Genomic DNA, 27,358 nt, shown 5'->3' with positions numbered 1-27,358 from the left:
CCAGGCACAAACTCTCAAAACAACAAGACTGATGGGAGTCAGCACCTTTGGTATTTGGTTTAACACACTTATTAAAAAACCAGGTAACCAATTCAGAATCTTTATAAACATGTTTAGTCTTGACAATTATTGTGCAAAAGTCTTGAACCACCCTTTTTTTTTTTTTGGCTAAGAAAATGGGAAACATGTGCAACGACCTGTTAAACTGCACAAGCATACGTGGACGTGCAGGACATACGACAAAAACAGATGTGTACCATTCTTATGAGTCTGAAAGTCAATGTTTGGTTTGAGCAACTGTCTTCAGCTCAGCCTGAACTTTCTCAGGTGACCTCCACATATTTAGTTAAAAATTGGTTCTTTGCTAAGTTGTGTGTAACGTGTTGTATCTACACATGGACTGAATTGAGTGGAAAAAGCAGCCGATATAAAAAAAACAAAACATAAAAACTTTGAAAGACTTTCAGAAACCCTGGAAAGCCACTGGTGTAAAATGAAGCCTCTACATGTGTTTGCAAAAAATATTCTGGTCCTACAGAAGAACGTTTATGGTCTCAGTCACTCATTTCAAGTCATACTGAATGAAAATTGAAGCCAGTTTTGCAACTCTCGGTCACGTTATGTTTCAGAAAGTAGATTATCTGGCATATTATTGCTAATGAGTGTGCATGTTTAGAGCCAGAGCAACAAAATAGAAACACTCAAGTTTTCAACATGGAAGAAAGAAAAGTGAAACTAGTGTCTGTTACAACACAGTGCAGGTATTTCATTCTGATTCACCAGTTTTAGCACTTAAATTCATCCCTCCACAGAACCCAGAGCAATAATGGAAACAGCTTTACAAACATGTATCATCCATACACGTCCACGACAGTGCTGAACATCCTCAGCACAAACTAAACCTTTGAGTAATTCTGTGGTTTGTGGGGTGTAAACAGCAACTGAAGAAAATATAGCATAAACAGAGTCATAGGTTGAAAGAGGTGTTAAAGGGGGAAGAACTGGTTGTGACAATAATGCTGTGAACTGGTGCCAGTTACAGAGAAATGTTCCATTTCTTTGGACGTGTGTTAATTATGTCATTTACCTGAATCTAATATTCATAATACTTTCTAACCCTGTATTACTTCATTCAACAAGAGTGACACTTGTTACACAAAGTACATAATAGTTGATATAATAATGCAAATGTTGTTGCTTTGAAGTATTTGACAGATGCTGAGTAAATGAACACAGATTTTGTTGGATTTACTAAATCCAATTATTTGGACTCAGTGAGAGGTTAATAAATTAAAGCTACATAATTAAATGAAATGTAACCAACAAATTTATGTCATGTTCACGTAACTTTATCAAGATAGATTATGCGTACTTACGTTTTAAATGGAAATATGGTGGCACGATAAAATTCCATTTATTCAACAGATTATTTAGTTACACTATGAATTATAATTGAGTTATAATAGGAAGAATAACATCACATCAAGTTCATGGTTAAGCAAAAGTAAGACAAGCCTTATCTATGAAAAAGCTGACTTACAGATTATAAAGTCAAGGATTCACATTGTTGTGCGACAGACGTAAAAATGAAACTTTGTGTATTACAAATACATATTTTATATGCAAACTTGATACACAGTTACATTTTCTATCAAAAACTGATTTTCTACAGTTGAACTCACATCTGCAGGTCCACGTTTCCTCCACTGCCCAAATTACTCCTTTGTATAATTGAATCCAATATTGCTATGACGGACGTCACACTGCGTAACATTATGCATCTATCATTAACGTTATTTAATGCTTTGTTGGAACAGAGAGATTTATAACAACAATCTGGAACGAGCAGCAACAACGCGACTGAGACACTGACAGTGCTAAAAGAACATCATCAGATGATGTGGAGGAAATATTCAAATTGCTTTCAGTCTCACTGTTCATGTTGCTGTCAGAAGAAATGTGTGAACTAATGATGGTGCTCATTATCTTTACATATTACTGAGCTAGTGTAACAATTTAGCCTCTCTCCTCGAGCTAAACCCAGGGACCCAGGAGTGTTTTAGCAAACAAGTGTGACTCGTGTTTTGAATGAGATGCTGCTCTCTAGGAGAAAAACATGGTAGCTGTGGCTGTACTGCTAATGGTAACGCTCGGTGGACGGGACAAACACTTCTAATCAAAAAGCTTCAGTTTGGAAATAATAAAGTTAATTGCACCTAATGAGCAGAGTGTTGTTTCTCTGCAAAGCAGAGTCACTAACAATGTATGAACAGAAAAGCTGTGCGTTTGCTACCAGCCTGGCTACAGATGAAGCTAACATGTATGTAGCCATGGTAATCGCCGTGGTAATGTAACATGGTGCATGCAGTGATTGCTCAGAAAACAGGAAAGTTACAAATTAAAAAATACGAGATTAGAGTGTGACTGAATCTAAAGTTATTACATCAAAAGCAACAAAAATCAAATGAGTAAAATGTGAGCAAACACATTTTTCTCCGTTTCTATATTAGTCCGAGTTGCAATAAGTCACAAGTGATTTCTTCCAGTAACAAATGTTATGCTATTACCACATTTAAAAGACCTTTTGCTGGCACTAATGTATGAGTAAAATGTTTCCCCTCATGTCTTCCTCCACCAAGTGCCAATTAGATGCTACTCAAAGGGGCACAGCTTCCCTTTCAAATTGGGAAATAATGTGCCTTCTGCCAAAGGTCTGGTCCTAACTGGGTCTCTGGAGGCTCCAGTGGAAACCCCTCCAACACCCCACCCCCCATCCATAACTCAACAACACCTTCTGAGACTGGCACTCTACTTTTTTGAAACCCCCAAGCTCATTATCTGAAGTCTCTAGGGTGTACCAGTAACCACAGACAGGAATTAGGATTCGCTTGGAACTCTCAGCCAGAAATGGATGATACCAGGCAGAGAGATCAGTAGCACAAGGAGCCCACGGGAATACAGAAACTTGCAGAGTAAGGCACTTTTTAACGTATATTTAGCAATGCACCTGCTACATTTTAGCCTGCTAAGGTACTGAATACTGAGGGTGGAGCTCTCCTTTATTTGAAATAATGAAAAGCTGCTGCTTCAGTGGATTGATGCACTCGGAATCCAAAAGGGAGGGTTAGAGCAAGGTTGTGTACTGATCATCATTTAATACAAAAGAGAAGAAATACGCATTCTAGCGGAGATACCATCAAACGATTACTGCTAACGTATCGCTGGGGACAAGCAGCCTTTGAAAGAGCTGCATGTGGTTCACAGATTTAACATCAACCGGATTAAACCAGGGGCATGTCTTAGAGACCTAAAGGCCTGTGTGATTTTTTTAATTTTCTATTTTAAATTTCTGTATTTCAGAAACATGGTCGTACCAGATACTTTGCCTTAGCTTCTAGTAACGCTCCAAACATTTGGTACGCCCATCCTTTATCTGTGCAATTCTGCCAAAATTAGAAACGTCCTGTCTGAGAGTGATGCTGAAAAACTATTCTGTGCATCGTTAGACCAAGGCTGGATTACTGTAGTGCTTCTTTGTAACTGTAATCTTTATTATCAGACTGTCCTAAAATGCAGCATCTAGAGACCTGACAGGTACTAAATAAGAAGATAGTTTTTCTACCATATTAGCGTCGCGCCACTGGCTTCCCGTTAAATCCAGAAATGCACTGAAAAAAATCCTCCACCTTTAATGCATAACCTCAAATGGTGAGACCCCCACCACAACTTAAATGCCTGACAGCATCATATGATCCTAACAGTCTGAAGGTTTGTGTTTAAGAATGGGAGGCAGCTACTTCCAGTCTGGGTTCAGGAGATAGACACGTCCAACTGTCATTTTTTTTGCTAAAGCTAAGATTGGATCGGATGACCCTCAGCTACCCTGCTATAGGTTCAGGCTGGTGGGTGACTTCCCATGACGCACTGAGCATTTCTACTTCATGCCACTCTTTTTACTCGTGATGTGTTACATGACACTGCTGATGTCAGTAACTTTTGTCTACTCTCTTCAACAGTTTGTTTTTCGCTTCAGTGTTCTTGTCCTTTCTCCTCATTCCCAAACTGGTTGTGGTCAATGGCTGGATTGATGAAAATGAGCGAAAAGCAACCAATGTTGGGAAAAAAACTCTGGAAAACTAGTGCGCAAGATCATTTTAAACAATTACCATATTTTTCGGACCATAAGGCGCACCAGATTATAAGGCACATTAAGTGAAACCAAACAGCCAGATAAGTCGAACTTTCCTCAACTCATTCTTCTTGCTTCCTCCACTTCTGTACCATTGATTCATTAATGCTGAGTTCTCTGGCAGCTGCTCTATTCCCATGTTGTTGCAGTATATTAATGACTAACCTCGTATTGTGGATGGATTATCTCAGTTGTTCTCCTGACTGAAGTTTGGTCCGTTTACAGCATCCTGCCATGCGATTGCATTTGTCCCTAACCATCAGGAACCCTCACGTTAACTTTTATCGAGTGGAAAAAATGTTAGCTTCATCCTCCAGCTTCACTGTGTTTATGCTAACATAGCTGTGTCGCAATCACATAGCACATCATTATATACCAGCTAGCCCAACTTCAGTAACCCTACAAACGTCACTGCTGTTTAGTTTTCTGTCTTCATTTATGTTGGAAGTGATAGCAGAGCTGTACGTTTGAATTCTTTCAGAAACCTCTCAGTCAGAACATGCTATATCATGTTTAGGTGGAAGCTAGCGAGCTAACTTCCTGCTAACTTTTAACTCCGTTTAATGTAATAAATCCTGTTTTCATGGATGCCTGGATGTTAAACTTAATTGTTACACCATTCATATATCACTTTATTAAAGATGAAAGAATTTAGACAGTTTTTAACTCTCAGTGATGCTGCAGTGTTCGTTTGACTTTGGGACCTGAAACAGACGACGTTTAGGACCCAGATTCCTCTGCGAGGCTCCTGACTACGGCAGCCGTAATGCTCCAACAATCCATCAAGCGGTGCGGCTTCGTAGCTCAGAAAAGTCGGACTAAAACATTAAGACACATTGCTGTGCGCCGTGTACCACATAAAATCGGTTCGAGGTCAGTAAGCACAACCAGAATTCATACATAAGCGCACTGACGATTTTTGAGAAGATTAAAGGATTTTAAGTGCGCCTTATAGTGCGGAAAATATGGTTTACAAAGTTTGACTCCTAGGTGTCGTTTGTATAAAATTAAATGACATGAATGTACCATACTTGGGTTTGCTAGCATTTTGTTTAAAGCACTGTTTTTCCAGCCTCAGAGAGCCACTAACACGCTGTTGTTGTTCTTTAAGAACGTCTCACACAGATGTAGGCAGACAGTTTCTATGATGCGCTGTGTGATAGAGGATGTGTGCACGCAACAAAATATAAAAGGATAACTGCCACCCTGCCTGTCAGTGCACTCCCCTCTCACTTTATTGCACGTTGAACTGAGTGCAGGATGATATATATACATGTATATACACAACAGAACAAATGCTTTACAAAGGGCTGCACTAAAGTACATTGTTGTGTAGCCTGGGCGCATCCAATGCCTCCTCTCTAGAGCAACTTTAGTGGCAGCTAAATAAATAATTAAAAAGACAAATAAAGCGAGAGGCAAATGAGTATGAGGGTGAGAGTCTCGGAGGAGAGATCTGCTCAGATTCCCATCTTTGAATGTTGCAAATTAAATTCCCTCGTCAAGACTCTAATCATTCACAGCAGATGGGGGCTTACGCTCTGTTTTAGATCTGCGGGAATTCTAATGGTTATTGTTTCTGTTTAAATAGGGAGATTATTGCATTTTAATAAGTCCTCCTTGGGACTTGCTGCAACAATGGAGTGCTGTGAATTACTGTAGATTGCTGTTACTGCATGCAGGGGGAGAAATCAAGTTACTAAGTGTGACAAGTTGCTCTTCCTCGCTCTCAGCCCGCTCCCGCCCACCCTTCCGGAGACGGCTGTGAGTGTATTTACCACCAAATTAAGAATGTGCCATGGGAATAATATTTTTATCCAACAGAGGGGAAGGGGAAAGGAGCTTGGCTGTGGATTTTCATTAAAATGACACATCTGTTCAGCAATTTCGGCAAAGTAATTCTGCTGAAAGTTTTATCAGCTAATTTTAATTATTCACTCCACTGACTTGAATACAGGATTCATCATGTTGAATTAATACATTCAGCGAGATTATTTTTCTTTCCTTTTCACTCCCAAATAGAGGAGAGATGGAGGTTTAGGGGGAGGGGGGCAATCAACAAATTGAATTGTCATGCACTGTGGATTAAATTGTGATTTGTTAATTACAAAAAAAACTATATGAGCTTCTATAATTTGAAGAATTACGAGGCTCAGGAATTTAGCGGGAGGGATTAAAAATTGGAAGTGCCTGGCGGTGTGGTCAATCACGTCATTATTACCTAAAATCACAGGGTGATCGAGAATGCCGTTCAATGATGACCTCAAACGTGAACAGAAACAAGCGCCATCAGAGACACTTGCAACAGGAGCTGCAGCTCCTCGGCGCATGGAGCCAGCAGCGCCGATAACGGCAAAGCAGCACAGAAGCATCACAAAGCCCTCTCTTGTCAAAGACCTCTTATTCAAGGAGAGGATATTCAAAGGAGCCGAGCCATTCAACGCCAACCCATTCAAGGACCTCTGGCTCTGCAGCCAAGTTTCTGCAGCTAAACTGCTGCTAGTGTCTTTTGCAGAAACACAAAGATCCACAGTGCAGAAAAAGGATTCCCCCCCCTCTCCCTTACTGTCTTATCTCCTCAGGTAACTTTCCTTTGCAGCTTGTCCCCCGAGACTATCACCTTGCCCCGAAGCCCTGACGCACATCAGCACACAGAACAAATGAGACGCCAGAGCTGGGAGACGGGCAGATTGCAAAGCGATACCTCTCAAGTATGGCTTTGTGGCTATGTTCGTCTCCCCCCCCCTCTCCTCTGAGTTGTGTGAGGTGTCCCTGAGGAGCTTTCTGAGGACTGAGAGGGCAGTGAGTTTTCCTGGACAAAGGGAGGAAGCTGAGAACAACACAGTTGTATTAAATAATAGCCTGGGGAAGCAAAGACTTGAGCTAGTCTCTTTGCTTGCCTGACACCAAACATTGCTTGTCAGCTAATCAATTAGCTTCCTCTTTACCAAAATGCCAGCTCACGGCACGTTCACGCACTCTTATAAAAAACAAGTAAGGCAACACTTTTGGTCTATTAAAGCGAATAAATCCGACTGTGAAGTCAGTCTTCTTGCATTGGATGGACTTAAACCTTGCAATGAAAGATTTAGCTCCACAAACAGAGAAGCCAAAACAAGACCTCTACATATACAAAGGCCTTTGAATAGGATATTTTCACTTTGACAGACAGGAGCTGCATCACACCAATGAATGAGGCTGTGGACTCAGTGATGCCTAATGCGATCCGAGCTGAATGATTGGGAGGTCTTAGACGGATCTCCACCATATTCTCTTCCTCCTTCTAAATGACATGGAGCAGAATGTTTCTGCCTCTCTGGAGGCCTGTACCGGTTATCAAATTTAATAAATAAAGCAAGTGAAATCTGTCTACTCTTCATCTTCCCTGCTCTCACAGGATTTGCTAGAGCTGGCAAATTACCATTTTCAGGCACAGTATTCCCAAGGGCCAGTGCTGCTTTTCCTCTTCCTGATGGAATCAGATGAGCACTGCCAGAGGACTGCTGTTATCCACTTGCAGTTTCCAGGAAAAAGTGAGAGGGTGACAGCAGGTTGTGCAAGCTCTTTTGCCAGTAAAAATGTTTTTTAGAATTAAAATTGTACTAGCAACATGACGTAGTATGTTATACAGTCCACAAATAATGTTTCTACTGAAGGAAAGTATGTAAATGTTGTTATTTATTATGCGTGGATGTTGCTTTTATGACCAAAAGAAAATGAGACAAGCCCTTTTAATCACACCAAACATGTAAACGACTGATTTGTCTAATTAATCAGCCATTTCACCCAGAAGTTTCAGTGCAGTCAAGAATGGACACAAGTGATTATTTTATCGCATAATAACGCAAACATGCACCACAGCGCATACTCGACGGCTCAAATGACTAATTATGAACAACCAGGCATCCATTATCAGGGCAGAGATGTGTGGGGAGGATGCTTTTAAAGAAAACAACATTTGAGAGTCTCGTGTGCATGCCATGTCACACAAACAGACTCATAACTGTTATGTTAATGAGAGTGTGGGGAGTGAGTTGGAGGGTGGGGTGGGCTTTGTGCTACATTTTTTGTATGAAAAGTGCTTTATAAATAAAGATTGATTGATTGATTGTTATTGACGTTATTAGTACAGTAAAAGAAGCTAAGTTGAATATTACTGTCAGACTTAAAGTTGCGGTAAAAGATAACCCGACGGACCAGTTGCAGGAACCAAAATATGCTAAGAATTGCGCCGGGAGACACTTAAAAGAAATGTCGGTTTTGTGAGGAAAGATGAGAGGTAAGTGTGTTAGCCTGACTATTAGAATCCGTCATCAGTATTATATGAATCAAGAGATTAAAACACACTTATCTAGCATATTTTGGTTCCTGCAACTGGTCCGTCGGGTTATTGTCTCCCCAGAAACACTTCCTGTGTGCTTTTGGAAATCAGTTTTTTCCCATTTCCGTTGTGTTGTGTCTGCTTTTGCAGCATTTTTCTTATTGCTGGTGCTTTCTTAAGTTGCAGTCTGTTTGGTCTCTCAGGGCCACCGTAAAAAGTCCCTTATTGTTGAAAAGTCTTCCAACAAAAAGTCGCACAATAACGATCTGTTGGTGCAGCCAGATTAACCTAATGATAGGTTTCTTCACAGACCTTATAAACCTGTAATACTACCTTCAAGCAGGTTTCTCTTTCAAACAGTTAAATATGTTCTGGATTCTGTGAAATTTAGTGTCAAAGTGTTCGATGGGCAAAATACAGCGAATGGTAGCAAAAGTAGTTTTCCACTCCATAAATCTATGTTGAGCTTTGCAGTTTGGAGACGAGGTATAGTGGGGACAAGACTTTTTGCTATCACACCCTGCTGTGAACATGACTACTTTATGTTTGGGCTCACTGGCTTAATGGTTTCTGAGAATGTGCAGCAGCAGGATCCTATAGGCTTCACCTGGTGCACTGGAAATTGGGATAGGAGGTTACTCACTTGCAATCCAATCCAAGAGGATAATTGGGCACAGCCCCAATCCAATACAGTCCCTAAACTGCATGTAATCCACTCAGCCAAACTGTCACACCAACAATGAACCCTCCCCCTCTACCCCAAGGGCCCGCCAAGGCTATCTCAGGAACACTTCAATAGCTTGTACCTGGCCTGCTGCTGGGCCCATTATCCACTAATCCACATCCAAGCGGAACATTTAAGTAGTTCTAAAAGGATTGGTGAGAGCTGCACAGCTTACGCTGGAGCCATGCAATTAAGGCCAAAGAAATTATCTCACAATTTAGATCCTATTCTCCTCTTTGAGCACGAAAGGATCAGAAAACTAACAGTTCAAGATTAAACGTGGGAATATGTGAGACATAAACTCATCACAGACACAAGCAGAAGAATGCAACGCTGAGGCTTTAAATCCGCTCAGGTCATCTGGCAGCAGAATACCAGAAAAGGTGGAAAGGTTGTGACAATTTTATTCCTGAGTAAGTTCATCAAAAGAAAAGATTCTGCAATATGGTAAAAATCAGGCTGTGGGGGAATCAAGGAGACGGGCAGTGAATACACAAACGTCCTTACTGATGAAACAAAACGTTCCACATGGCTTTGCATTCAAGAGGAAGAAAATCAGAGCAATGTGCAGTATTACAGGTAGACTATATTTAAACACCATCAGTGTGGAAGACTAACGGGCTTTGTTCACCCTGCTGAGATATGAAAAACAAGCAATACAAACATGGCCGCTCGATAGGAGAAGTGGTGAAAGTGCACATATTAACGGACACGCACCAGCAAAAGTTAAATGTTAAGATCATCTGTTCTCACACAGCAGCACCTGCAGAGCTGTGTGTCACTGCGACTTTACTAAATGCAATTCATGAACTTAAAGCACAAACAGTGAATCTTGGAATTTTGTTTTGGTAACAATTCCCAACATAAAACGTGACTTTTCGCACTTCTTAAATTACTGATCCTTGTTTTGTTTGATGAATTCATTACAAAATGAGACTCTTTCCTAATTTGTTGGGTGGGTGTACACTAGGGCTGTGCGATACGACCAAAATCTCATATCCTGATATAAAACATCTATCGTCCGATAACGATATAAATCACAAAAATGTAACATTTTCTGTAAATTCTGTGAATCTCGGGCAGCTCGACTTGTGTGAAGTGTTTCCAGCTGCGCGTCGTGTAGCTGGAGTCGAGTGTTGTAACCGATGCATGAAACGATACATTTTTAGACATAAGTTGTAACGGCCGCCGTTTTCTTCGTGAGTATTTATTACACGGCGTGCTGCGGGGAGAAGCCTGTTCTAACGTTTGAGTCTAAGGTTCATTTTTTAGTCTCAACAGGATCTTGAGCTTTATTGTGAAAGGTTTATGTGGAACATAAACAAGCAGACACGCGATGCTGTTACCGTCGTCGTTGCTAACGACAACGCATAAAAACAGGCGCTTGTCCGTCCGTAGTGTGGTTATATTAAATATAAGAGAAAGAGAGAACTTTAAGAAATTAATATAGCCACTACAATGAAAAAATATTGCTGTAAACAGTTTATTTTGCGACATGATGAAACGATATATATCGTTATATCGAACAGCCTTTCTGAGGAAAGTCATTCCCATTTCAGGAATAATTGTTATTGTGTCATCCCTGCAACTGAACAATAAGAGAACCAGAGAAACACGGATACATGACTGCCTGAATAGTTCTCGTAAAGCAGATCTCAAAGCTCTTTTCAGATGTTGACCAGCTTTTGTTCTTAACTCGGCCAAGACGATTCCATACGGATCCAATAACGTGGAGGTCAGTGCAGTGCGTTTGGGATCTTTAAGCTGTTGCCAATCAGATGCTTCCCAGATGGTGGATCCAAATCTGATCGTACTTTTCCATGTTCATCTCGTTTGACAAGAGATTCCTTTTCTGATGAGGCTTTGGAGAAAAGTAGTTGGATCAGCTGGAGGACTAGATGCATATCTCAGGTAGTCTTTAGGTGCTTTGATTATGCTTTAATGATTCACGGGTCACTGTTAAGTGACTTAAACAAACATTTCTCTTATAATGGTCAGGTACAAACGGACTGAAAGGAACGCTGAGCTGAAAATGAATCGGAAAACCTCCAGAGAGCACGGAGAGCTACGGCTCAAGACCACTTTAAAGGGTTAGCGTTACAAAGAAATATGCAGTGCACAGCAATCCAAATCCAGAGGTGCAGTTTATCTTATTTCTGTGACACAAACATAAAGCTGAAATTCATCATTTTAGTTAGAAACCTGGAACTGCTCAGCATGTTGACAAACATCATCCACAGGCAGAAAAATAAATAAACAAAAAAATCCAAATGAGATGCAGGAATGCTGGGTGTAACGAACCCTCTGTGGATGATGGGAATTCAGATTTCAGCCTCTTATCATTAAAAGTTTTACCGCTGACTGTTAGCTTAGGCTTCGCGTTGTGTTATTTTAGGAGTCACACATATATTAAAACAACAGAAAGTAGCTTACATCTTGGCAGCTATTTTTCATATATAAAATGTTCGATTGTTGGCGCCTCCGAGCAGCACGACACCCACACAGACCCTCACGATTCCTCGCTCATGAAATAAGACTGCTGTCTGTGCGTCACATGTCTGCAGTTAAACTGATTAGGAATGTCATTTCACACACTTTTCACACTAGTCGCTTTAGAGAGAGAGTTCTGGTTTTTATTATGAAATCAAGTTTGTGTAGTTGGAGGGGAAGTGAGTCACAGGAACAGAATCTTTGTTTTTAATAACAACAGCGACTGAAACAAACGTCAGCATAACATCTTTGGAACATGTGTCTGTGAATACAGCAGGTTTGTGTTACACTTTAGATACATTTATGAACTTATTGTTTCCATTTCAAATTAGAGCCGCTGCCAGATAAGTAAAAATGAGCATCTCGGTTTTATTTTTGGTTCATTAAATAAAGCACTACACAACAGCCACTGTGCTGATGAGACCGACGTCTCCACGTTTATTCATCGAGCTAATAGAAGCGATGCTCTGACCCTGGTCAAAACGAGTCACAGTGTGACGGATGTTGTTTCCTCGTAAAACAGAGCTGCAGTTGGACACAGTCGCTAATCAGATGCATCCCTCTCTCTCTCTCTTTAACAATAACAACTAATGTGGTTAAAACATGGTTGTGAACAGATGGTCATGCAACTTCTTCTTCTCACAGTATTTTGCTCTTGAGCATTTGTTATCACGTTACTCGTGGTGATATATGTGGTGTGCAGCATCGCTGTATCCTGCACATAAGAAGGGCTCTGTCTGGGAACTGAAAAGCAAATTCAGTAAAGACCGCCACCTACAGAGGTAGACGGCAAAACATACAGGAAAGATCCCTCCCCCGCTCTCTCTGCGGTCCCCAGAAGCTATAATATCCATCTCTGGCGGTTCACTTGACATTTACTTGCCCTGCTTCTCCCGCAGCATTCCCCTTTCCTAACTGCCAGTGCCGCGTCTCTCCGGGGCTTGCCGACCGGGTGAACAGATAACAAACCTGTCAAGGCAGCTTTGTGGGGGGGAATAAATCCAGAGCTCGGACTGAGGTGGATGATGTGTTCCAGAGGGCTGCTCATTCAGGGAGAAGGGGGCTGACATAAGAAGCCCTGTGAGGTCTGGACTCCAGAGAGGCTGCCAGCAGTAATGTCGTGTTGCTACTTTAAAAGGGGCACAGCCGCTGTAACCTGATTAGATCTCAGTGGAGACATTTCAAATGGCAGGCACCCTTTTTACCCTCCATTTCACCCATTCTTTACAACCCTCCTTAACCATCAAAGAAGCCGTTAGGTGCTCTTTCTTTACCCTGCCAGACAGGTCAGGGGTGGAAGGTTGAGGCCGGGTGTGCCCTTTGAGGTACCGGCTGAAAGCACCTACTAGGGATGTATGAGGGCTGAGGGCTGTCTTTAAGGTGCTGATAACATTCACAGTGATGTGTTCCCAAGAGGTGCGCAAATGTCAACACTCTCCTGCTAAGGCATATCGTCTGCGAAGAGAAAAGGACAAAGAGCTGAGGCAAAAAGATGCAGCACAGTCCATCTGTCAAGGACCATCACAGTGAATCATATATTATCATGCTTCAGCTTCTCAGTGCTGAGAGCCATGATTCCACGTTAAACCACCAAAAAAGAAAAAACAAGCTTGTTTTAATGAACGTCTCCCTGCGACCTTTAATTGTGCTCATCAATCACAAAACCAGTTACACTAAATGGACAGATCGTGTCTACCGATCCCTTCAAAGTCTTCACAGCACCTGATTAAAGGCTTAACAGTGTGAATGGCGAAGTTCAGTCTGTCGTTGTAAATGGACAGTAACTGTTAGGGGTGCAACGATACTCGTATCGATATTGAACCGTTCGATACAGTGCTTTCGGTTCGGTACGCATATGTATCGAACAATACAACATTTTTAATTTATTTTATCAACTTTCCTTCTGACGATGCTGTCTGTGTTGAGCGCTCAGTGGATCTGCGCTCGACAGTGCAGCCTAGGCGGAGTAGTCGAACGCAGATTCACTGAGCGCAGGGCAAGCTAGCGAGACAGAAGTTAAGCTCGTTGCAACATGGCAAACTGAACCTCCCCCACCCTCATTCAGATCTGGCCTTTGGAACTATTTTGGTTTTCATGTGACGTATGACCCTGAAGGTAAGCGAGTCATGGACTAAAGTAAAACAGTATGTTGGATGTGCCACGCAATGCTCAATTACATGGGTGGGAGCTAGTGCGTTAGCGCAGTTAGCTCATTAACGTGTTGACGCCGTCCAGCCCCACGCACGGGGCGATCCACGGTAGCTCGTTAACGGAGATTTGCCGTGTTGTGGCGTTAAGGTCATTTCAGATTAACGCTGACAGCACTAGTGGGAACACAACGAATATGACTGCACATTTACTCCGACAGCATCCTAGTGCAAAGACAAGTGGAAGCAGACAAAAACAACAAGCAGCATGCTACAAACTTTACCCGAGTCATTTAGACAGCCGTTAGCACAGGATTCTCCTTATGGGGACCTGATATGTTTAATATGCTGCTGAGAATATAGCCCAGAAGAAGCGTATAGTATAGCTTTTATTTTGAAAGAGACATTTCTCTGTAATAAACTCTCTTTTCCAAAGATGAGGGATTTCTCCATCAGATAGATTTATTATTTATTACTTTGTTGTTTCAGCAACATTAAATTTAAAAACTGTACTTTTGAGTTAAAATATATATTTATAATTTAAATAAATGACAAATTAAAAAAGCATGAACATTTTTTTGTATCGAAAAAATATCAAACCATGACACCAAAGTATCGAATGTTTTCCTCGTCCACACCTAAACGCAAAAACATCCTGGCAGGAGTTTTTAAAAATCGCAGTTTTCAGTGACCCAAACGGCGTTTACGTGTGGACGAAAGGCCCAAACATTTCAAAAATCCCCGTGTACATGTTATTATTCGACACCGGGGTCCTCACAGCATTAACGCACTGGCCACCGTGTTACTGTTACACTGTTATGAGGCAGCAAACAGTCACCACCATCAGAATCTCATTATTCACCCGCCACTAAACCGAAAGCACGAGAAGAACATGATGGACTGCGACTGTGAAGTATATTAACTCGGAGAATTGGCAAAATGTCCTTTATTTAGGACAGAGTTTATCAAGCGTTCTGGGCAAACCAAGTGATGCATGCCCACTAGAAATTGGAGGGATGAAAATCTCCCAGGATGGTGCTAAAAACTGCACATCAATTACCTGAAGCACTGAGGCCTGTCTGCTCCATCTACATCTGAGTTCTGCCTAAAGAACCAAAATGTGAGCTCGCTATCCAGAAGGAGGTCACATCAGGGAAGAAAGAAAATATGCTTGGGCAGTGCTATTGTATACTCCAAACTAATGGAGTTAGCTGGCGCTGATCTCCAGTAAACAGCCTTGTGAGGCTTAGCAAGCAGCCTGTGTTAGACTAAGCCGTGTTTATTATCAAGCACAATCCTCAGCCTCATCAATGCTTAGAGAAAAGCACGGATGAATAAATGCATATTGTTTAGCTTAGGGTTAGCCGGAGCTGGAGCCTGGAATAAAGAAAAAATGAATTTAAAGCAGATGGTAAAATCCAATAAGCAAAGCAGAAGGAGGGTGCAGGCATAGAGGAACGAGAACACTGGCTGCCTTTTCACTCGTGTTTCTCAAAACCCTGCAAAGCTAACAGGGAGAGAAAATACAAAGGCCTGTGTTCTCATTTTCTGTCTGAGAGCCCCACCAGGACTACTGAAACTTGCTTGATTTCCCCAGTCCAATTATATCTCTGTGCTCAATCCTTCCAGAATAGCAACATCACACCGAGGGACGCTGTCTGCCTAAGCGCAGCGTGCCTAATGGAGTCCCAGAAGTTGACTCCATTTCATTGCTCCTAACTAATGGGCTGTGATATTTTCCAAAACTGACTGCAGCTCTGCCCCCTGGAAGCTAATCTAGTCAGGGCTGTGCCGGACCCATCCCAGCAACGCGCCAGCCCGCCGCCTCCCTCCCTAACACCCCCCGCCACTGCTGCTGCTGCCTTTATGCAGGCCGCCAACACTGTCTGTCTCCTCCCAGCGCTCATTAGTGCTTTCTAGCCGGGTGCTGATTGTCAGAGGGCCCCTGTGATGCCAGCTTTCCCTCTGCGGCTGGTCTGCTGCGGTGAATTTAAGAGGACTTTAATTCAACTGGGCTGAAGAGAGTAGACGCAGTCGGGGACAGGTGGGAGGAGGAGGTCTGCATGGCAGATACAGATGTACGATCGCAGGGCCGCAGCTGAGGACAGGAACTCTTTCAGAGCTACCTATTGCTCTCCAATGGATACGCGTGCCCAGAACACAAGCATGAGAAGAAACAGTCAAACATAAATTCACCAGAATGGCTCCCTCACCGGCCATACTGTGAGCACAGAATGGTCCTCCAGATGGCTGTGGGACACACCAGTGGTGCAATACAATCACTAGCATGGCAAAAGTACCAGAAATAAATATAAAGAGCTTTAGATCATATAAAGACTCGGCCAAAACTTTCATTTCGATGATATATTTGTGAAAGAAAACCTGCCCTCCACGCGGATCTGCTTGTGCAGCTTTAAAGGAAAACGTGATTTCGTCATTTTTGATGAAAGGTTTGGTGTCTACAAACAGTATTTTACCATTATTGAATGAGAACACAAGAAAACAATTAATGAAATTAAACTACTGGAGAATCTCATTCAGCTTCAACTCCATCTCAAGAAGCGCTGGCGCGGAGCACAACTGCCTGCTTTTATCGCACAACAGGTTAATTCTTTTTATAATTACACCAGCAAACGTCAAACATTTGTTTTCCAAACTAATTGACAGAAGAAATAACAGTGGACTCTATTAGGCCAGAGTAAAGCGCTTAAAAGTGCCTTTTATATGGTGCACATGTAAAAAGCAATTATGCATCTTTCCTCCTCTCTACTAGCACCTTTTAGCCAGCGTAATCTGCAGAGTAGATTCACCGAGGATAAGAGGCAAAACTGTAATTATGCACATCGTTCACCTCGCTAAGTGCAGCACTCGAATGCAAAAAGCCAAGAAGCCTAAATGCACCACACCAGGTTGTGTAGGTCAGGCACCAGCAGGCACCAGGAGCTAACGGCAGTGAATGGTGCTGCGAACACACGCTCTGGCTCTTTCAGGGACACGAGGGAGTTAAGTGCCATGCTCCCTACTACTGATTATCGCACCTTCACCAGGCTGCCAGGTCTCCTGGCCCTCCATGCATTGATCTCATTTGGCCGAGAGATAAGGCAGTAATTGGATGAGGGCTTGGAATCAGATGGCCCTGCCTGGCTTGGCTAATTCCACTCTTCCTGGGCCGCCTGGGCCCGGGGCCAAAGGGGCAGGCCAAGGTTAATCCCATCCAATCCCCTGTACTACGCGCCCATTCACTGCCCTATGACCTTACTGCTACCCAAACACAGCTGATGTGACTCCTTTTGAACAAGTCTGAGCCAGATTGTCTAATTGGTTTACCAGAGATTTTACAAATGCACAGCGTGCACACACATCATTTCATATGCAAGCGCTCTGCTTAAAGCTTTTTGCTGAACATGTAACGTTGCGACATGACGATATCGTCTCCTACGATCGGAAACTTTAAGCAGAGTAAGCTTTCTAACACTAATGCAAAGTGAAGACAGACCCTGGTCCTTATATTATTTCACAAATTCTTCCATGAGGGCTAATCGCAGCAGTTAATGTGGAAAGAAGATGGAGACACATCTCTCATACTGCTGTGGAGGACATTTGTAATTGACAGATATTGCATATGCAAAGCAACGTGGAGCAAAATTCTGATAATGCAAAACAAATAGCTCCAGTGCAGTTTCACCCTTCTTCACAGTTAGATCACTGTTGTTCCATTTAAGACGGCCAACCATGTTCGTTTCTGGGGTTTGTTTCGATGTAGGTACTGCGCTGTTTGAAATGGAAATTTGCTTGAATGAAAAACAAGCCTCTGAAAACGATCGCCAAGCCTCTTCAGGAACAAATGCAGCAGGGGACACGTGCCTCTTGGGAAACCCTAATCTTATTACCGCACACATTTATTCAATTCCACTTTCAATATCAATAATAATCAGAATGTGCCATGTGACGAGTCCTTTATGTACTGCTGACAGTGCACGACAGGAAGGAGACGTAATCACCTGGGAGAACATCGCTGCTGACAGCTGTGGATCAAAGCTTTTCTTCTGCAAATTAATCTCAGATTGTAATGCACCGTATAAATAACTACAACGTCGTAGAATATAGAAACATATTCACTGATCAGACAGGTAACAAAAGTTGACAGCTGCAGTTTATCAAAGTGAAAGTAATCCCATAATAATCCGCTGAAAATCTCTTAGGAACAAGATAACACTGAACCTCGATAACACAGCGTGGACATTTTTCCAAGTGCATCTACACTGTTGGGCAAAAGTCACTTTACTGCAATTATGAAAAGAAATGTATCAAGTTATTGTCAAAGTGTAAATGCATGTGACAACAACAACAGGAGAGCAGAGGGTGACACATCACAACCTCAGGCAAACTGGACTACACAACACACACAACACACAAAGAGGAACGACTGCTTAAAGCACAGAGAGATGACTGTCTGAGAAGCCAAACTGGATTTTTCATTTCAATTCCCAGCAAAACTCCAGAATTCCAAAGAGAAGCATCAGCTGGTCGCTCTTAACAAAGCGGGCGTTAAAAAAAGACCACGTACGAGACCAAAGCTACAGTGGAAACGGGACACTAAGGGAGACAATCAGAGGCGAGACGAGGCCAGCACTTGCGTGTCATAAAGACAACAGTAGAATGGCCATTCTGCAGATTCCTGGGGCCTGACATCTAGATTGCAGATGGATACATGCACGTTAAAATAATATCCCACCGACCAAAAAAATCATTTCTCATAGCTGTCTCTATTTACTGAAAGGCTGCTCGTCTCCCACTGGGGCAGAAACAAATGAAAATGTTATTTCTCTGCTCATGAACTCCTACCTAGTCTGGTTTTTCACTGCTGGCAATTTCATTTCTCTTCCAAATTTGACTTAAGCCCACGACTTGAGGGAAATAATGTCTCTGGAATAATCTTGTCGAACTGTAATTCCAGGAGCACTGTCTTGGTGCCTTCCTTGGTCCATATATGTGTCTGTCCATCTATCTACAGCATCTATTTGCTTATTTGTTGATGGCACTGTTGTTTTGTGGGTTAAGGGAAATTGCACTAGCTTTAGAAATAGATGTGGAGTGACATCCGATGTCTGACAGTCGCGCTGTCAGTCACAGAGGTCTTCAATAAGAGAATAAACCTTCTCCGGCACACGGGATGAAGCGTGGCTCTGACGCCTTCCAAGAAAAACACGATATTGCTTTGAGACGCCGTCATTCTGTGCTCTGAAACACTTCTCTAGTATTTTGAAGTATTTTTGATCGTGTAAGTAGTGTCGTTTTTTCAAATGACACGTACACTGTACATAACAGGCATAACCACCGAAATAACTGCGGCACTGTTGACAACATCCCTGTACAGAAAATGGCTTTCCAAAGCTGTGTTTGCACCGTTCATTGGGATCAAGTTCTGAAACTGAAAACCAGAGAATTCATTCACATCATTTGATTGAGTCTTTTGATGAGAAGCATTTCCTGTAAGTGTTTTTGCTTCCAACAGTCGTAGAATGATTATTATTCTCCGAGTGGTTTAACCCTTTTCTTTGTTTGTCTCTGCGTATCCACGTTAGCCACGGTTACTGAAGCCTTCACCAATTTAAAGCAAAACCCAACTGATGAACCAACAAGCACAGAAGCAATGCTGCAACCTGTACGTCGTTTATTATCGTTTTCAAAGTCACTTCTTTAAGAATGATAACACGTGAAAGGATCAAAGCATCAGTGAAGCTTTTTTGCCCCCCAGTTTGTCAATCATTTCTGAAAGGCGTGTAGCTTTCCAATCATCAATCATTTCCGATCAGCCACACTTCAATGATACACGGGTTAAGTTTGCTGGGGACTCCCCGGGTACTTTTACATTCAGTTTAGCTCACAGATAGGCAGACCTCAGAACTTTGAATGGTTTAACTCAGCGGTCCCCAACCCCCGGTCCGTGAGTCGTTTGGTACCGGGCCGCGAGAGTTGAGGCTCAGGTGTGAAATGTCTGGTTTTCAGGGTTTTTATCGGTTTTCAGGTTATTTTGTTATCGTTTTATCGTTTACTCGGTTTTCCTGGGTCTTTTCACGTGTGTTATGAATAAATTTCTTTTTTTCGGTACCGGTACTGGTTTTATTTTGTTGCATTTTTCCGCGACACCTTAAAGGCCGGTCCGTGAAAATATTGTCGGGCATAAACCGGTCTGTGGCGCAACAAAGGTTGGAGACCGCTGGTTTAACTGAATTCATCTACAGCAGCGGTCTCCAACCCCCGGGGCATGGACCAGTACCGGGCCACGAGTTTTGAGGCTCGGGTGTGAAATTTAATGTTTTCAGGGTTTGTATCATTATTTTGTTATCGCTTTTATCGCTAACTCGGTTTCCCTGGGTCTGCTATGAATGAATCTTGGTACCAGAACTGGTTTTATTTTACTGTCGGACATAAACCAGTCTGCGGCGCAACAAAGGTTGGGGACCGCTGATCTAAAGCTGAAAGCTGCACACGAAGCGGTACAGAAAAATAAAGAGGCGTTTTCATCACGTCTTTGTTTAAAGCTGTTATGATGAGCCTCGCTGGCACAGAGGAGTAAGTGATGAGCAATGAATGGCCAGTCATGAGGGAGAGATGGTCTTGGACTCCCAGTGCGTTTGATTGTGTTTTCTCTGGTTCCCAGCTTGGGTGCGAGCACACCCCTACCAGGCCACTGTGATTCAAGTACACCCTCTTGCTCGGCTTCTCCTTGGGTGGGGAGTAAAAAAGGTGCATGTAGTGCTGTTTGTGAGCCTTTGCATATTTGTGTTTACATGTGCGTTGGCCAGTGTGTGCTTATAAAAAGAAATGCCAGTCGATGAAGACCTCCCATCACAAAAGAAAGCACCGCTTCCCTTTTTCTCCTTCATGCAGCCAGTTCCTACATTGCTCTCATTGCTATGGCAACCGGCGCTCTCTCCTTGGGCTCTGCATGCATCCAATCAGAGTGAGACCTTTGTAGAGATTCCTCCGGGCTTCACTTATTCAACTTACCCCACCGGAACAGCCTCCGCACTGAAAAGGCTGGAACAAAGAGAGGAGAGACTCCCTCACCAGAGCTGGGGATGACATAAAAAATTGGGGCTACAGGGTTGGGTTGCAGGGAATGCGGAAGTAATATGTAGCCAAGAGCAGCGGGATGCACTGCAAAAGCAAGAACAGGGTGGCAGCGCATAGCCATAGCCAATTTCAGTTCAAATGATGTGGAATAGGATTTGTTATTGGACGCCTCAGAGCCTGAATACTTGGCAAGTATCGCATGGCTCTGGCACTGGTTTAAGCTTGATAAGTCAAAATGGATTCCGGCTGAGCCTATTTATGTCATTCCTGAAAACATATGGATAGGATTCAGGCGCTCGATACTTTCAACCTTCAACAATGACATTCAACACCACTTCTCCAGTCCATTAATCTTCCATGAGAATAGATTTATCATCCACAGCAGTGAAAGACTGCATTCAGTCAGGATAAGCCAACAGTTTGCTACCACACCGACATCTCTCCGTGTCACTTTCAGCAATTAAAGCGCCTTACTTTGGATTTACAGGAATATATTTACAGCAAAGGTCACAATGCTTCTCTGATTTTTCTGTCGATGCCTCTGGGAGTAGTAAAGCATTATCAAAGCGCCGTGTATTCTCCACCCGAGGGCTGCTCAGACAATGAGCGACGCACCATTGTGCATCTCTCATTTTAATTATATTTCTTAAGAGGAGATGTGGCAGAGCTAAACTCTTGTAAATGTAGGCAGAGAGGCTGCTGTGCCCTCAGCGCTCGCAGAGACGCACCTCTCACTGGTCCCTGACGGACATTGCGCTGCCAGGAATTGGCAGGGCGATGGAGGCGCATGATAATTTTGCCAGACTGCAACGTCACAAAGTGTCATAATCTGCCCGCGTGAATGAGAAGAAAGAACAACAAAGGGAAGAGCACTTCCTGGGAGAGAGCCTATCAGGGCGATGTAGAAGCAGACAAATCAAGTGATGTCTAAATCCTCTGCCAAGCTGCGTTTGAGCCAACAAACCCGACAGAAAAAGAAAAATAAGGCAGGAGGCTCTGATTGTGGACAGGGAGACACTTTTGTATTAAAGCCCAGATGGCCTGAACAGTCCTGTTAAAAGCTTCTATTTCATATTATCGTTATGATCATTGAAGCAGATGATATTTAGGTCTAACGGTAAAACATCTCTCGTGCATCTCGGCTCGTCATTGTTCAGATTACTCAACCGAAAGCTGCTGAATCTGTGCATTTAAAAAGTCCTGAAATATTTTCTCCATATAAATGGGACGAGCGTGTTTTCCTATCGGCGCCCAAAGCACCGCTACATCTATTCTGCTGCTGTTCTTCACAATCTGGATTACAGGAAATCCAGTGTCTGTAAGAGACGCCTTTAAAGAGTCGAAAAGGTCCCTGCACTGCACTTCACAGCATCACTACGCACACGCCGAAGCCTCCGAGTACGATCCCAGGATAATGAGCTAATTATAGGTACAACATTCCAACTTCCATATCTAAATGCTTGTCTCTAATAAGAAACATTTCAAATTATCGAGCGGCAGACAGAGAGACAGATAATTGATGCAAGCAATTACAAGTTCTGTGTTGGAGCAAATTGGCCAGCATATCTGGACACGTAGGGGGACTGTGACCTCATTTACATCAGAGTGTCAGGAAATAATTGGAGAATGTACTGAGGAGGTGGGACGGACAGACGGGTCCGGTCGCATTACATAAGCAGTTAACTTGGTCAGCGAGCTCAAAGGGAAAAGGCCTCACTGCAGGGTCAAGGACGAAACACGGTGCAGCAAATCTAATCATAATAGTGATCTTTACAACAACAAGCACACTTTATGACATTGATCGGTTTCCAAAAGCTGTAATTTGAGCGTTTGAAATGGTTTCACCACATGCATGCGGGATTCCAAACAGGCCGTCGCACTTTGGTCGGAGAGCCAGTAATAACGGAGTTCAGCTTTACTAGCTGTAAGAGAAACTTCAGCTATGTTTGGACTGAAACCGCTTCAAAAGCTCGGGGAGGCTGTGTGCTCGACTTTTAACAATATCACTTCCAGATGTTTCATTAAAAACAACTTTCAAAGAGCTCACTTAAAGAAAACCTTCAAGGCGGAGACGGGCCGGGGTTTGAGAACCCGCAATTTTTCACATTTTCATTTCAGTCAGAAAAACTGCCTGAAATGTATTTCACTGCAATGGAGCCAGTAACACTACTGCTGGTCTCTCAGCAGTAGTGTTACAACATACATAAATCGCTGCCCTATAGAACAACAGCACAGGGCAAAGGTATCCAAAGGGCTGGAGTGCACTGCTCTGTTACAATGCGACAGAATTCACTGAGAAATGCAGCTGATACGGGACGCAACAGGAAGCTTGGCTGACTGAAATATAGGGGTGCATTCATTACAGTCTCCCTCTTGTGTCTCTCATCAAGCTGGCTAATGCTGACTGGCGGGCTCTGACCCAGTACTGCGCAACTCCTCTCTACTGCACCCGCCTCTCATCAAGAGCCTTGGGTGGGGAAAAAATGGAGTAACATGCTGTTTACTCGCAATCCCAGGCCCGTAATTGCCAATTTATTTGATAGGCAGCAGGGTAATGATGGCATTTCACCCCTTGCCGCAGAGACTAAACGGGAGTGATTCATCCAGAGCTCCCTGCCCTCCCCGATCCAGCAAACTCCCTCTGCTCAGGACTGCTGCCTGCCTGAATGCCTGCCACCCAGGCTGAAGGGGTGGGGTGCGGTGGGGGATGTGGGGGTTAGTTGCCATGTCGGCTTCAAACAAACCCAAAAGGGAACCCGGAGCTTCAGAGCAAACGCAGCTAAGCCTGCCAATTTAGCTGGGGTTTGGGGCTGAGGCAAACACGGCCGAGCTGATGTGCCATTTGTAGGCCTTAATGAGCTGGCAGGATGGAGTGAGGAGGGAAGGCGAGCGGGAGAGTAAAGGCTGCCAGGCCTGACCTCCTCTGGCCTCCATCTCCCTGCCAGCCAGCGCCAGGTCAGCAAACTCAGTTCATCTGCTTCATCGGAGCGAAGTCCCTCCGTGAGGGGAAGGGAGTGCTACAGCAAATATCATTAGCGAACTGTTGGTCTAATGAACAGTTGGGGTCAAAGCGAGCTCATGTCTCACACTGCTCCCTGATACTAATGAGTGACTTAGATGCTTTGTCTTTGTTTTCACATTGCAATGGAGCCTTTGTGCAGCAGGACCGCGCGAGCGGTCCAGATTCAGTGCGCGGTGCCACGTTTCATACACAGACTTCTGTAGCAACAGACGCACGGAGCGAGCTGCAGGCATGCAGCTTTGCTAGTAACTTTTAATAACATTAACAAGTAAATTTACCATTTTAAGTCATTCTGTCAGTCTGTCATACTGTCAGTATGGCAAAAAGTCTGAAGAAGCACGTGGGGACAGGAGGTGAAGACCCTGTTGTGTGACCGACTGAGGCAGTGGTTCCCAAACTTTTTTTGCTGGGCCCCCCTTTGTTTTACAAGAAAAATGTCCGCCCCCCCCCCCACATGCACGAACACATCCTCCAACCACACGCGCCTCACCTCAAACATTTAGTAAACAATTAAGCAAATACAAGTAATCTGCAGTAAATTACAGGTAGTAAGAAAATAAACTACTAACTCTTTTACGCTGCGTCCGCACCTACACGGGTACTTTTGAACACGCAGCTGTTTCGTCCACGTAAACAGCGTTTCGAATCACCGAAAAAGGAGATTTTTTAAAACTCTTTTTTTTGCGTTTACGTGTGGACGAGGAATACAGAGTTGGTCACGCAGCGTCAAAGGTATGAGCCTTTATTCACATCACGCTGTGCGCCACGTTTACATGAGATGAAATGCAGAATGAAAGAGACAAAATACTGTTAATCTGACTGTCTGCAGGTTTTACACGCAGTTACTGTTCCTCCATTTACAAAGGCAGCGGCGTCACAGTGGGATTATTTTACATGTAGTTGTTTTTTCCTGTGTAATAATGTTCAACATTGTGATCAATGCATTTTTCAAAAAACACCTCTCTGTGCAAAATGGGTTTAAAAACATAAACAACTGTGGGATCCTGTTTGTCTGTGAGTTGGAGAGCCCAGCGCTGCTCCCGACGCAGGGAAAACCAATCCTGCAGGGAGACCTACCTCAGCACCTGTGCAGGTGAAGCCAAAGGGAAGATTTGCTTCACCATATTTTCTAGTCTTTGGAAACATATTCAGCGATGCTTCATCTCCTGCTTTGCGTTTCTGTGGGCGCCCCGTGCTAACTGTGTCCAAGCATTTTGTCCCCCCCCCTTTTCATACCGCGCCCCCCCTGCAATGGCTCTGTGGGCGGGCCCCCCACTTTGGGAAGGTCTGGACTAAGGTGACGTGGGGGTCTTTATGCAGCCCGGCTTTCAGCACATCATCTGGGACACGCTCAGTCTGCTGTGATGAAGCAGTGGGAAGCAGCGCTGCAGCAAAGCACACGGTTCCTACATGAGAAGATGCAACGACAAACAAACTGGGAACATCATTTTTAATTTAGTTCCAACAAAATGCACACATATGCTAACACCTCTCATGATATTGACTTCGAGGGCTTATTTCATATATCTAAATGCAATTGAATTAAATTCAATGGCTCTTAGAAGTCGCTGAAAAACAAAGGTGGACCCTAACACAGCGTGCAGTGCACATCATCGCAGTGACGGAGCAAAGTGTTTACCCACTGAAGTCGAGACAGATCGTACTGGGAACAGTGGTTTATGACTCATTGAATGGAATCTCCATCATTTATTTGAAATTACAACATGATTATGTTTCCATGCAAATACTTAAAAATGGAGGTGAACTAGAATAAGGAGGCAACGAATCAGGACTTTTACAGGGAAAAAATGACTGTACTGCACGATAAAGTTTATTGCAGACTGAAATTAAGGATTGCATAAGTACATAATCTTTTAGTAAAGATTGCAGATCTTTGTGGGGGGGCAGGCCATATTATGGAACAGCGTAATCTGTCCTAACGTCTGGGTTTTGTGCGCTTCTTTGAAAGTGATGTTTAAACAGCGATAATGAAAGAAAAGAAGTTCGCCTCAGTCACTGTAAGATCACACAGGCCGGCATATTTTGATTTACTTTATTGTAAGTTGGTAAGGAGCAGTCGTTATCACAGTTACACTGTAAAATAAAAGAACAGCCGGATATTAGGATTTCCATCATGGACGTCAGCATACTGCACTTTGAACTACTACGTAAAAAGGACAGATTATTCCACTCTGAGCCACGTATCTTTACATATTGATGGTGCAATATTGCTTTTCTGAAAAAGTACCGTAAAATTAGACACAACATCACGTTAATTACATTTAGTTACAGTTTAATTATTTCTCTGTTTCCTGTAAAAACCTGACCTGTTAAAGCCTCGCTCTGGTTCGCCTGCCTTTACATATTTGTAGGTAAATATAATTACGTTGTCATTTCAAACAAATTGTGTTGAAATTGCATCTAATTACAGGCTGAGTTGCAGGCTGCATTATAAAGAGTTACCGAGATTCCTGCCCTTTTATTCAAATCTGCAGTGACATCAACTTTTTTCTTCACGATACTAAGCAATAACACGATACCATGAGAAACCGACTCATAGCATTCTGTGTGACAACAGGAAACATGATTAAATCAGAACTTACACATGAACTAAACTGGCTTTTATTCTACGTTCTTGTTTCAAACCTGTGGTGCAGCACGAGGTTGTTAGAGGTCACGGCAAAGCTGCCATAGTTTTCACGTGTCGGCCGTACGGCTCTCAGGTGAGCAGATTTAAAACCTCCATCGTTTAAGCAAAATGTGTCCCATCACTCTGCAGCACTGTCACTAAAGTGCAGACAGAAATCAGCAGATATCATTTCAATTTCTGTTGTCAACATCAAATTACTTATTTCATTTCATGCCCAGTCGAGCACTGTAAAGCTACACGCAGAATCAGTTTTGCTTCAGTCGTTCGGCCGTGTCTTTCTCAAAGACGAGCTCGCCTCCCTACTGACAGCTTTAATTATGGCCACATATCTGATCGCTTTGCTGTAGATTCGGCACACAAATCAAAGCGCAGGGGTGGGTGTGCGGCAGCGAGGTCCCACGAGTCTGCTCGCTTTACATCTCGGAATATGTCGCAGGGCGAAGGGACACGCGGCCGCTCGTCCTTTTGTCAGGTTATACTTGCCTTCAGCTCGCACACGATGAATATGGAGCGTTTTTGGGTGCATTAATCATCAAGAACATGTCAGAGTAAGTGTGTTTGTTTCAAATGCAAACAGAGACTGGACTTGGGTGCTTTCTGAGGTCCAGCCTGGATCAGTCACACCCAATAATAACTTACCTTTAGTTTGGGTGAAAAATGCTGGTTCATTGCAATATAAATTTCAACACTGCTGCTACTGCAACATGAACTGGCTTTGCAGTAATACAGTGCAGT

At 43.2% G+C, this 27,358-nt stretch overlaps 1 protein-coding gene across 10 annotated transcripts in view; it reads right to left on the bottom strand.

The window, feature by feature from the left end:
- auts2a (activator of transcription and developmental regulator AUTS2 a) overlaps window positions 1-27,358 on the bottom strand; it is a 346,590-nt gene that overhangs the window by 163,686 nt on the left and 155,546 nt on the right. The gene's annotated exons all lie outside the window — the stretch shown is intronic.

The sequence above is a fragment of the Copadichromis virginalis genome, linkage group LG10 (assembly GCF_057382275.1).
Source record: "Copadichromis virginalis isolate Kocher_CV1m ecotype Utaka linkage group LG10, C_Virginalis_male_GT1.1, whole genome shotgun sequence".
In the NCBI taxonomy this organism is placed as follows: domain Eukaryota; kingdom Metazoa; phylum Chordata; class Actinopteri; order Cichliformes; family Cichlidae; genus Copadichromis; species Copadichromis virginalis.
This window is presented reverse-complemented; position numbering and strand designations above follow the sequence as displayed.